Below are 10,517 nucleotides of genomic sequence, written 5' to 3'. Positions count from 1 at the left end.
TCTTTCTTTCTTTCTTTCTTTCTTTCTTTCTTTCTTTCTTTCTTTCTTTCTTTCTTTCTTTCCTTTTTACTTTTTGATATTCCCAGTAAAAATCAAATCAATTCATACTCTACCTTGCCCATATTAACAACTCTGCTTAAAGAAAGGATATTGGATTAGTAAATGAAGAGTTAAGTATAGGTAATGTTAGAAATACTTCTAAGTTAGCCACTCAACTCTTTACTATCTCAGAGGACTAAAATTCAGATAAATCAATTTTTAAATTTTTATTAATCTTATTCAAATTTTTACAGATGTGTCCTTAGGTTGTTTTAATCACTTTTACTTATACTTTCCATTGAGGTGATGACAGAGAAAAATTAGAATTTTATACAGTACAGAGACCCAAGATGTAGTTTAAGATTATAAGAATCCCTTGGCGGCACTCTGGAAAAAACAAATTCTGAAAACAGCATGAAGCGTTTTAAAAATGGAGACCTATTTTATTGATTTCTATGGAAAGTTCCACCTAATTAATGTCTGAATGGGCTGAGACTATGGATAAAAAAGGACAATAATCAAGGCAAGACTTTCTTCATATATATTTCACAGGAAACAAAGATGAGGATTTTCTTTCCTCTCTGAAAGATTAGGAATGAATATTATGAAAAGCTGTAGGGGGTCCAACCAATGGTGCTTTATCTTCATCTCTTTTTATGCTTGGGGGCATTTCTAGCTTACACTTTTCAACCTTCAGAAAAGAAAGGCACAATGTACTCAGTCAATTTCCTAAAATACAAAATAAAGCCTGCTTCATGTGTCATCACATGTGAATAAGCTATTAAGAGCTCAGGCTGGTTGGAAAGCAGCAGAGCTTCCTCTGAATTACCGTGATCATTCAAATTTAAAAGACTCCACAGCAGTTTTGCAAGGAAGGAAATAGATTGGGGGAACAGACCAGCCTACACCAAATTTAAACTTATACATCCCAGCTGTTAGGAAAATGCAAAACTACAAAAAGGGAAGCAAAGGCTGCAAAAAGTTTTTCTGAAAATTAGCATGAGGTTAATGAGTGATTGTTTTACAATTATATGTGAAACTTATTTTAGTAAACAGCCGTCCTCTATTACTTCCTCCTTGATATAATCCAGGCACAACCAATTCAGTCATTTTTTTAAGATGTATAAATGTGATTAAAAAAATACTTATTGATCCTGAGGCACAGTTATAGTAATTACTGAGTTGCTGACACCACAAGCAGATTATATTCTGGTCTTTCTGTGTATGTTATTTTTCAGCCATTGTGGTGACACTTAAATATAAAATTAATGACTATTGTTGCTGCTGTCTTTGTGTGTCATTGAGTTGGAAATGACCACCCATAGCTGACACTCTGGCAGATTTTCAGGGGCAAGTTCATCATGTGGAAGGAGATTGCCCATCTTTCTCCCATGGAGCAGCTGATGGATTCCAAAAGTGAACATTTGCCTTGGCAGTGTAATTCCTTACCACGAAGCCACCAGAGTGATACGTCATCCAGGTTGTTGTTGTGATGTGCCATCAAGCCACTTGTGACTCATAGCAACCCTATGTAGAACAGCCCTAAACCCTGCTCTATCCCTTACCCAACCTTTTTGTCTCCAACATGTCCATCCCTATTACCCCAGTGACTGAATCGATCCATCTCATCAAGGGTCTTCCTCCCCTGTGCCATCCGTCCACCCTCCCAAGCGTGACATCCCTCTCCAAGGACCTCCTTGCAACACATCCAAAGTATGTCAGACAAAGCTTCAAAATCCTTGCCTCCAAGGAGCAGCTTGGCTTCACCCTCTCTAGGACGAATTTTTTTGTTCTCTTAGTAGTCCGTGGTTTATTCAGTATTCTTCTCAAGCACCAAAGCTCAAAGGCATCAACTCTCCTTCTATTATACCTAGTCATTGTCCAGCTTTTTGATCCATAGCAAGTAATTGCAAAGACCATGGCCTGGATCAGGTGCACCTTAGTCTCCAGAATGACATTCTTGCTCTTCAGTACCTTGGAGAGGTCCCTGACAGCGGACTTTCCCAATGCAATTCATCTTTTAATTTCCTGGCTACTGGTACCAAGAGTGTTGACTGTAGAGCTAAGCAAACTGAAGCTGTCAACAATCTCTCTCTCTTCATCATCCATCATGATGCTGCCAATTGGCCCAGTGATGAGAATCTTTGTTTTCTTGATGTTGAGCTTCAATCTATATTAAAAGTTGCAGTCGTTGACCTTCTGCAACATGTGCTTCAGGTACTCCTCAGTTTGAGCAAGCAGGGTTGTGTCATCTGCATAATGCACATTGTTGATCATCCTACCACCAATCTTGATGCCACACCTCTTCTCATAGAACTTAGCCTCCCAGATAATCTGTTCTGAATATAGATTGAAAAGATATGGGGACAGGACACATCCCTGACATACACCCTTCTAAATTTTGAACTCTGCAGTGTTTCCTTGCTCTGTTCTGACGACTGCTTCTTGGTCCAGATATATATTTTTCATAAGTACAATCAAATGTTCTGAGATTCCCATTCTTCTCAGAGTCAGCCACAGTTTGTTCTGATACACACAGTCAAATGCCTTTGCATACTCAATGAAACATAGATAGACATTCCTCTGGGCACTCTCTGCTTTTAGCCAAGATCCATCTGACAGTAGCTGTATTATTCCTACTGTTATGGCCTCTTCTAAATCCAACCTGCACTTCAGGCAGTTCTCTGTTGTTGTGTTGTTCCAGTCGTTTTTGGATAATCTTCAGAAGAATCTTGCTTGCCACGTGATATCAATGATATTGTTTGATAATTTCCACACTCTGTTGGATCACCTTTCTTTCGAATTGGAACAAATATAGATCTCTTCCAGTCAGTAGGCCAGGTGGTTGTCCTTCAAATTTCTTGGCACAACTTGATGAGCACATCCAGAGCAGCATCTGTTTGTTGAAATATGTCAATTGGTATGCCATCAATTCCTGGGGCCTTATTCTTAGCCAATTCTTTCAGAGCAGCTTGAACTTCCTCCTTCATCACCACAGGCTTTTGCTCATACATTGTTTCATGAAATTCTTCTGTGTCCACCAATTTCTTTTGTTACAGTGACTGTATACTCTATCTTCTTTTCTTTTTTTCTATCTTCTTTTAATGATTCCTGAATCATTTAATATTCTGTCCAAAGCATCCTTAAGTATTGCAACTCGAGGTTTGAATTTGTTCTTCAGTTCCTTCAGCTTAAGAAATGCTGAGTCAGTCGGATCCAGGCAGCAGCTGTGGCGGCTCTTGTCTTCTCTTGCTTCTTTTGCCATATCCCTTTTGCTTCCGGAAACATGGCCTCCAGTGTGGCTGTCTCTGATGGTGTCATCAAGGTGTTCAATGGCATGAAGGTGCGCAAATCATCGACACCAGAGGAGGTGAAGAAGCACAAGAAGGCGGTGCTCTTCTGCCTGAGTGAGGACAAGAAGAACATCATCCTGGAGGAGGGCAAGGAGATTCTGGTTGGGGATGTTGGCCAGACTGTGGACGACCCCTATGTCACCTTTGTCAGGATGCTGCGGGACAAAAACTGCCGCTACGCCCTGTATGATGCAACCTAGGAGACCAAGGAGAGCAAGAAAGAGGACCTGGTGTTTATCTTTTGGGCCCCTGAGTGTGCACTCCTTAAGAGCAAAATTATTTGTGCTAGCTCCAAGAATGCCTTCAAGAAGAAGCTGACAGGGATCAAGCATGAATTACAAGCAAACTTCTATGAGGAGGTCAAGGCCCGCTGCACCCTGGCAGAGAAACTGGGGGGCAGTGCTGTTACCTCCCTGGAGGGCAAGCCCTTGTGAGCCCCTTCAGCCCCCTGCCTGGAGCATCTGGCAGACTCAGACCTGCCCGTTGGGGCTGCAGGTTGCCCACTTCCTGCCAGACCGGAGAGGCTGGGGGGATCCCAGCAGGGGGAGGACAATCCCTTCACCCCAGTTGCCAAACAGTCCCCCCACCCCCTGGACCTTCCTCCTCCCTCCGCCCCTGATGGTTCTGGCCATCCCAAATTGCTTTTGTTCTTCTGATTCCTATTGGGTTAAAACAGACCAAGTTCCCCCAGGCACCCCAGTTTAAGGGGTACCTTTATTTTTTTAACAACACCTCCACTCCCTACCTATTCCTTTCAATTTCCAGGCTGCCAATTTCTAACCGCAGTAGTGACTCTGTGCTTGTCTGTTTAGTTCTGTGTATAAATGGAATGTTGTGGACGTGACCCCTCCCCAAGCTGGCTGGTTCCCATCCCCTTGTCCCCTGGTCATGCCCACTTGAGTCAGGCCCACCCAGGAACCTTCCATTTAAAACAAACAAACAAAATCAATAATAAAAAAGTTCACTAAAAAAAAAAAAACCCCAACACAAAAAACAAAGGCTGAGTGAGTTTGGCCCTTTTGATTTTCTGACTCCAGCTCCTTGCACTTTTCATTTTAGTACTTTTTCTTCCCGTGCTGCCCTCTGGAATCTTTTGTTGAACTTCTTAATATCTTGATTTCTTCCCTTTGCTTTGGCTTCTTGGTCCTCCAGTGCAATATTTAGGGTTTCTTTTGACATCTATCTTGGTCTTTTCTTCCTCCTCTTTTTTTTTTTAAGTTTTTACATGATTTATTCTCTCTGGAGGCAATGGGACAGATAAGGACATAGACTTGGTGTTCTTTCCAAGAATTTGTTGAATGCTAGGACACTGTCATCCCTAAGCTGGGAACCACTGAATTAAATAACATCTGAAATTATTCCTACCTTTCAAGTTATGGGGCTAGTAATTTATGTATTTGATAAAAAGATATACTTTTATTAGATATCACTTATCCTATTTGATGTTGTACTGATCCTATATACATTACATAAAAACCCTTTAAAGATATAGAAGAAATCTCAGTCTCCACTGTGCTCAAGGCCATTATTGTAATCACTGTCTCAATCCATCTCTTTGAGGGTCTTCTCTCCTTTGCTGATCCTCTACCTTTCCAACTATGATGGCCTTCTTCAATGACTGACTCCTTCTAATAACATGTGCAGAGTATGGAAGACAAAACCTTACCATCCCTGTCTCAAAAGGAACACACTGGCTGTACTTCTTCCGAACATAGCTCTTTGCTCTTCTAGAGGTCCCGTGTACAGTCATTACTCTTCGCTGACTACTCAATTCAAAGGCTTCAACTCTTCTTTGATCTTTCTTATTTATTGCGCAACTTTCATGACCATATAAAGCAATTGAAAAGACTGTGGCTTGAGCTAGACGCATATTAGTCTTCAAGTGATATCCTTGCTCTTTAGGGTTTTCAAGATGACCTTAACAACATATTTGCCCAATGCAAGAAACATCTTTTGTTTCTTGACTACTCCTTTCATGAGTGTTGATTGCATTTATATATTTAGTAATTAGCATAACAAACTCCAAAAATTCAACAATAAGTTCCATCTAGACTTTACCATTGCATGACAAAGGTACCAGCAGGCTGCTGAAGTATCAGTAAAGTATCAGAAAGCTAGTTTTCCTAAAGTTGAGTTGATCCAAAGTGTGTCAGAGTAGAACTATATTCTATTTATTTCCATAGAAAGCACAGTATGTGTTCCATATGAGTCAATTCCAGGTTATAGTGACCCCATGTGCAAAATCTGTTTAACCTGTGCCATCCTCATTGTTTTCACTGTACTCAAGACTGTGTCAACACTTAACTTTGAGGGTCTTATTTACTTGTCTCACACAGTTTGACCACATTGTTAGTAGGGTCCAGGACTTAGAAAAAGACATCATAGTAGGAAAGATAGAAGGTCATCAAAAGAAAGACCCTAAATGAGATTATTTCAGTGACTACAGTGAGCAGAAGCATAGCTGACATGGAAGACCCTGAATGAGATGGATTGACACAGTGTGACAAAGAGGGTGGACGTGTCAGCGACAGTTAAGATTGGAGTAAGATAGGGCAGGGCTCAGAGCTATTGTTCAAAGGGTTGCTGTGAGTTGTAGTTACTAGACAGCACTTAGCAACAACAGAAACTGTTAATTGGTATTATACCTCACCTTTTCCTCCTGCTTTTGTTGGATTTTTTTTTTACATTTTGCTGTAGTTTTAAATATAGAGACTCCTATTCCTCACTGAAAAAGGAAGCCTGGGTGGCACAGTAGTTAGAGTGTTTGCCTGATAGCTGAAACAGTAGAGAGTTTGAACCTACCAGCAACTCCATGGATGAAAATCTTCCATAAAGATGTATAACCTTAGTAATCTTCTATAGTAGTTTTACTCTGTCCTACAACATTGCTATGGGTTTGAAATGACTCAACATCAATGACTTTTATTTGATTTATTTATTGCAGTGGTTACACAGTCAGCTGTCTGGGAATATGTGAATGCAAGAGGCAATGTAAATTAGACTTGCCACTTGACTTAACATAGAACATCTTTGGCCCATGAAATTTCTTTGGATAAACCTACCACACTTTGATACATGGAAATGTGGGTCTTAGTTTGTGAAATTGTATGATAGAACAGAAAATAATATTTCAAGTAATGGAGACTTTTATTTACATGAAGAAATTCTTATACTATTGTGAGAAGCATATTAATAACTCAATTCTGTAATTCTAATGCTTCTAATAGGCACTTCTTCCCAAATTAAACAAATTGGATATATTTTATATATTTTATGCTACCTAATGTTTTCTAAAACAAGAATAAGAACTGTTATATTACATTAAATTTGTGTAATGTATACCCAATTTTAGAATCTTTTCCAGATTTACATGCTGTCCGTAGATCTATTCCTCATAAATAACAGCATGATCTCTTCAAAATAAATCATGCGTTCCAGCCTTTCCCCCTCGCCCTCCAAAAATTTAGTGATTTCCTGTTTACTATACCTGAATATATCTGAAATCCTAAGTGTGGTTATAAAGTCCTTTCGGAGTTGACCTCTGCCTTTTACACACTTTTGCACCCATTGCTCTGTAAAACTCTCTTTTGGCTAGTCAACTTTCTTTCATTTCTTCTCCTCCCTACCCCAAACATCCAAGGATCCTATTTTTATCTACACCTCATTGCTATTTCATATCTAGAGTCTTTTAATTCTTGAGGACATGCTATATATCATTACCTCTCAGATACACTTCCCTTGATTCTTGATTGAAATTAGGACCTTCTTTCCACTTTACAAAACATACTTACTCCTTCTATAGCACTTACTATGGTTTCTAATACGATCTGTTTATCTGTCCCCCTTACTTGTTATGTACTAAACTATGTAAATTCATAAAGTGTCTGGTTTGCAAAACATGGTATACTGAGAGCTGAGCATAGTGCCAGTAGTTCTTAAAATGAATGAATTGGTGTTGCACTGACTCTTCTTTACATAAACTGAAAGGATTAAGTCAATGGGTACACAAAAAATAATGTTATCTTCTTCTAGGGACTCCTATCTTCATGGATTTTATGTTAGTATTGTTCTTACTTGACTGAATATTTTCAAAAGCAGATATATAAATTCTTGTTGTTATGTGCCATCAAGTCGCCTGCGACCCATTGTGACCTCCTGCACAGCAACTCTGAACCTTGCCCTACCCAGAGCTATTCTCATTAACTCCAACAAAGCAACTCACATTGCCCTGGTTACTGTATCAATCCATCTCATCCAGAGTCTTCCTCTCCTGTGCTGTCCCTCCACCCTTCTAGGCATGATGTCCTTCTCCAAGGACCAGTTTCTCCTGGCCATGTGCTCAAAGTATGTGAGATGAAGCTTCAAAATTTTAGACTCCAAGGAGAAACTCTGTTTCACCCTTTCCAAGACAGATTTTTCTCCAGCACCACAATTTGAAGATATCAATGATTCTTCTATAATCTTTAGTCATTGTCCAGCTTTCTGAAGCATACCAAGTAATTGTGAAGACTATGGACTGAATTAGTTGCAACTTAGTCTCTAGACTGACATTGTCACTTTTCAGAACTCTGGAGATGTCCCTGACACCAGATTTTTCCAATGCAATTCATCTTTTGATTTCCTGAGTGCTGGTGCCAAGAGTGTTGATTATGGAGCCAAGCAAGCTGTATTGTTAACAACTTCAATCTCTTCTGCACTTGTCATAGTGCTACCAATAACCCTAGTTCGTGGTAAGAATCTTTGTCTTCTTGATGCTAAGCTTCAATCCATACTGAAGATCAAAGTCCTTGACCTTCAGCAAATGCTTCAGGACTTCTTCCATTTCAGCAAGCAAGGTTGTGTCATCTGCATAACATGCGTTGTTGACGTGTCTTCCTCTAATCCTGATTCCACATTCTTCCTCATACAGCCTTGCCTTCCAAATGATCTGTTCTGCATATAGTGGGATGTGGAGACAGAATGCATCCCTGACACACGCCTTTGCTGATTTTGAACCATGCAGAGTTTTCTTGCGCTTCCTGTTCTTGGTATAGGTTTTGCATAAGCACAATTAAGTGTTCTGGGATTCCCATTTTCCTCAAGAGCAGCCACAATTTGTTGTGATCCACGCAGTCTTCTTGTTGTTGTTTACCTTAGAGTCAGAACTGACTCATAGCTGACCTAGCAGCAGGTTTTCAGAGGCAATTAATTGCACAGGAGGAGATTGCCCATCCTTCTCTCATGGATCTCATGATATTAGTGATATTGTCACTAGTGATATTAGTGATAGTGACACTCTATCAGGTCATCTTTTTTTGGAATGGGAATATATATGGATCTCTTCCACTCGGTTGACTAGGAAGTTGTCCTCCATATTTCATGGCACAAGCTGGTAAGCACATTAATGGCAGCATCTGTTTGTTGAAATGTGGCAATTGGTATTCCATCACTTCCTGGGGATTTATTTTTTTCCAAGTCCCTCAGAGCAGCTTGAACTTCCTCCTTCATCACTATTGCCTCTTGATCATATTTTGTTTCTTAAAATTCTTCTGTGTTAGCCAATTCTTTTTGGTACAGTGATTATGTGTACTCCTTCTATCTTCTTTTAATACTTCCTGAATCATTCAATATTCCGTTCGTAGTATCCTTAAGCACTATAACTTGTGGTGTGAATTTGTTCTTTAGTTTCTTTAGCTTAAGATTACTGGGTGACTTCGGCCCTTTTGATTTTCTGAATCCAGCTCCATGAAGATTTCATTATAACACTTTGCCTTGTCTTCCTGAGCTGCCCTTTGAAAATCTCTTTGGCTCCTTAACTTCTTGATTTCGTTCTTTGCTTTGGCTTCTCAGAGCTTTAATGAAATATTCAGAGTCTCTTCTGACATCCACTTTGGTATTTTCTTCCTCCTTCTTTATAAAGACCTTTTGCATTCTTCAGGGATGATAATTTTATATCTTCCCACAGCTCATCTGATCTTCTCACATTAGTGTTTAAGGCCTCAAACCTGTTCCTAAGTTGGGGAGAGAATGGACTCAGGATAAAATTTTGATTCCTGTGAATTTGATGTAACTTTCCTTAGCTTTAATTTGAACTTGCATATGAGTAGTTGATGGTCTGTTCCACAATCAGTGTCTGGCCTAGTTTTCACTGCTGATATTGAACTTCTCCAAAGATTCCTTCAACAGATGTAATTGATCTTATTCCTGTGCATACCATCAAGTGAAATCCATGTGTATTAGCCTGCATTTTTGTTTCTTATAAAAAGTATTTGCAATGAATAAATCATTGTGTAGAATTCTATCACAGGCTAGTAAAATTCTGCTGAAGATTATACAGAAACAACTGGAACATTTCATTGACAGAGGACTACCAGAAATACAAGCTGGGTTTAGAAGAGGTCATGGTACTAGAGTTATTATCTCCAATGTCAGATGGATCTTGGCAAAAAGCAGAGAGTACTAGAAGAATGTCTATCTGTGTTTCATTGACTATGAGAAAACACTTGATTTTGTGGATCGCAACAAATTGTGGCTGACTTTGAGAGGAATGGGAATCCCAGAACACTTGATTTGCTTATGCAGTCCTCGGAACAGAGCACGGAAACACTGCATGATTCAAAATGAGGAAAGGAGTGTCTTCATACCTTTTCGATCTATATGCAGAACAGATAATTCGGGAGGCTTGGCTTTATGAGGAGGAATGTGGAATCAGGATTGGAGGAAGATTCATCAACAACCTACATCATGCAGATGACACAACCTTGCTTGGTGAAACTGAGGAGCACCTAAAGTGCTTGCTGAAGAAGGTCAAGGACTGTAGTCTTCAATATGGATTGAAGCTCAACATCAAGAAGACAAAGTGTCTAACCACTGGGCCAATTGGCAGCACCACGATAGATGGAGAGGAGAGATTGAGGTTGTTAACAATACAGGTTGCTTGGCTCCATAATCGACATTCTTGGCACCAGCACTCAGGAAATCAAAAGATGAATTGCATTGGGAAAATCTGGTGTTAGGGACATCTCCAGAGTGCTGAAAGCAACAATTCCAATCTAGAGACCAAGATGCACTTAACCCAGGGCATGATCTTCACAATTACATGCTATGCATCAGAGAGCTGGACAATGACTAAGGATGACAGAAGCA

At 39.8% G+C, this 10,517-nt stretch overlaps 1 pseudogene; it reads left to right on the top strand.

Annotated features, from left to right (window-relative positions):
• The first annotated feature begins 3,325 nt into the window (after positions 1-3,325).
• Positions 3,326-3,826, top strand: LOC102849812 (annotated as a pseudogene).
• Positions 3,827-10,517: the final 6,691 nt, after the last annotated feature.

Source organism: Elephantulus edwardii, unplaced genomic scaffold (assembly GCF_000299155.1).
Source record: "Elephantulus edwardii isolate Elephantulus edwardi_28Jun2011 unplaced genomic scaffold, EleEdw1.0 scaffold00016, whole genome shotgun sequence".
Classification (NCBI taxonomy): domain Eukaryota; kingdom Metazoa; phylum Chordata; class Mammalia; order Macroscelidea; family Macroscelididae; genus Elephantulus; species Elephantulus edwardii.
Note: the sequence above shows the minus strand (reverse complement) of the source record. Positions and strands in the feature narration are given on the sequence as shown.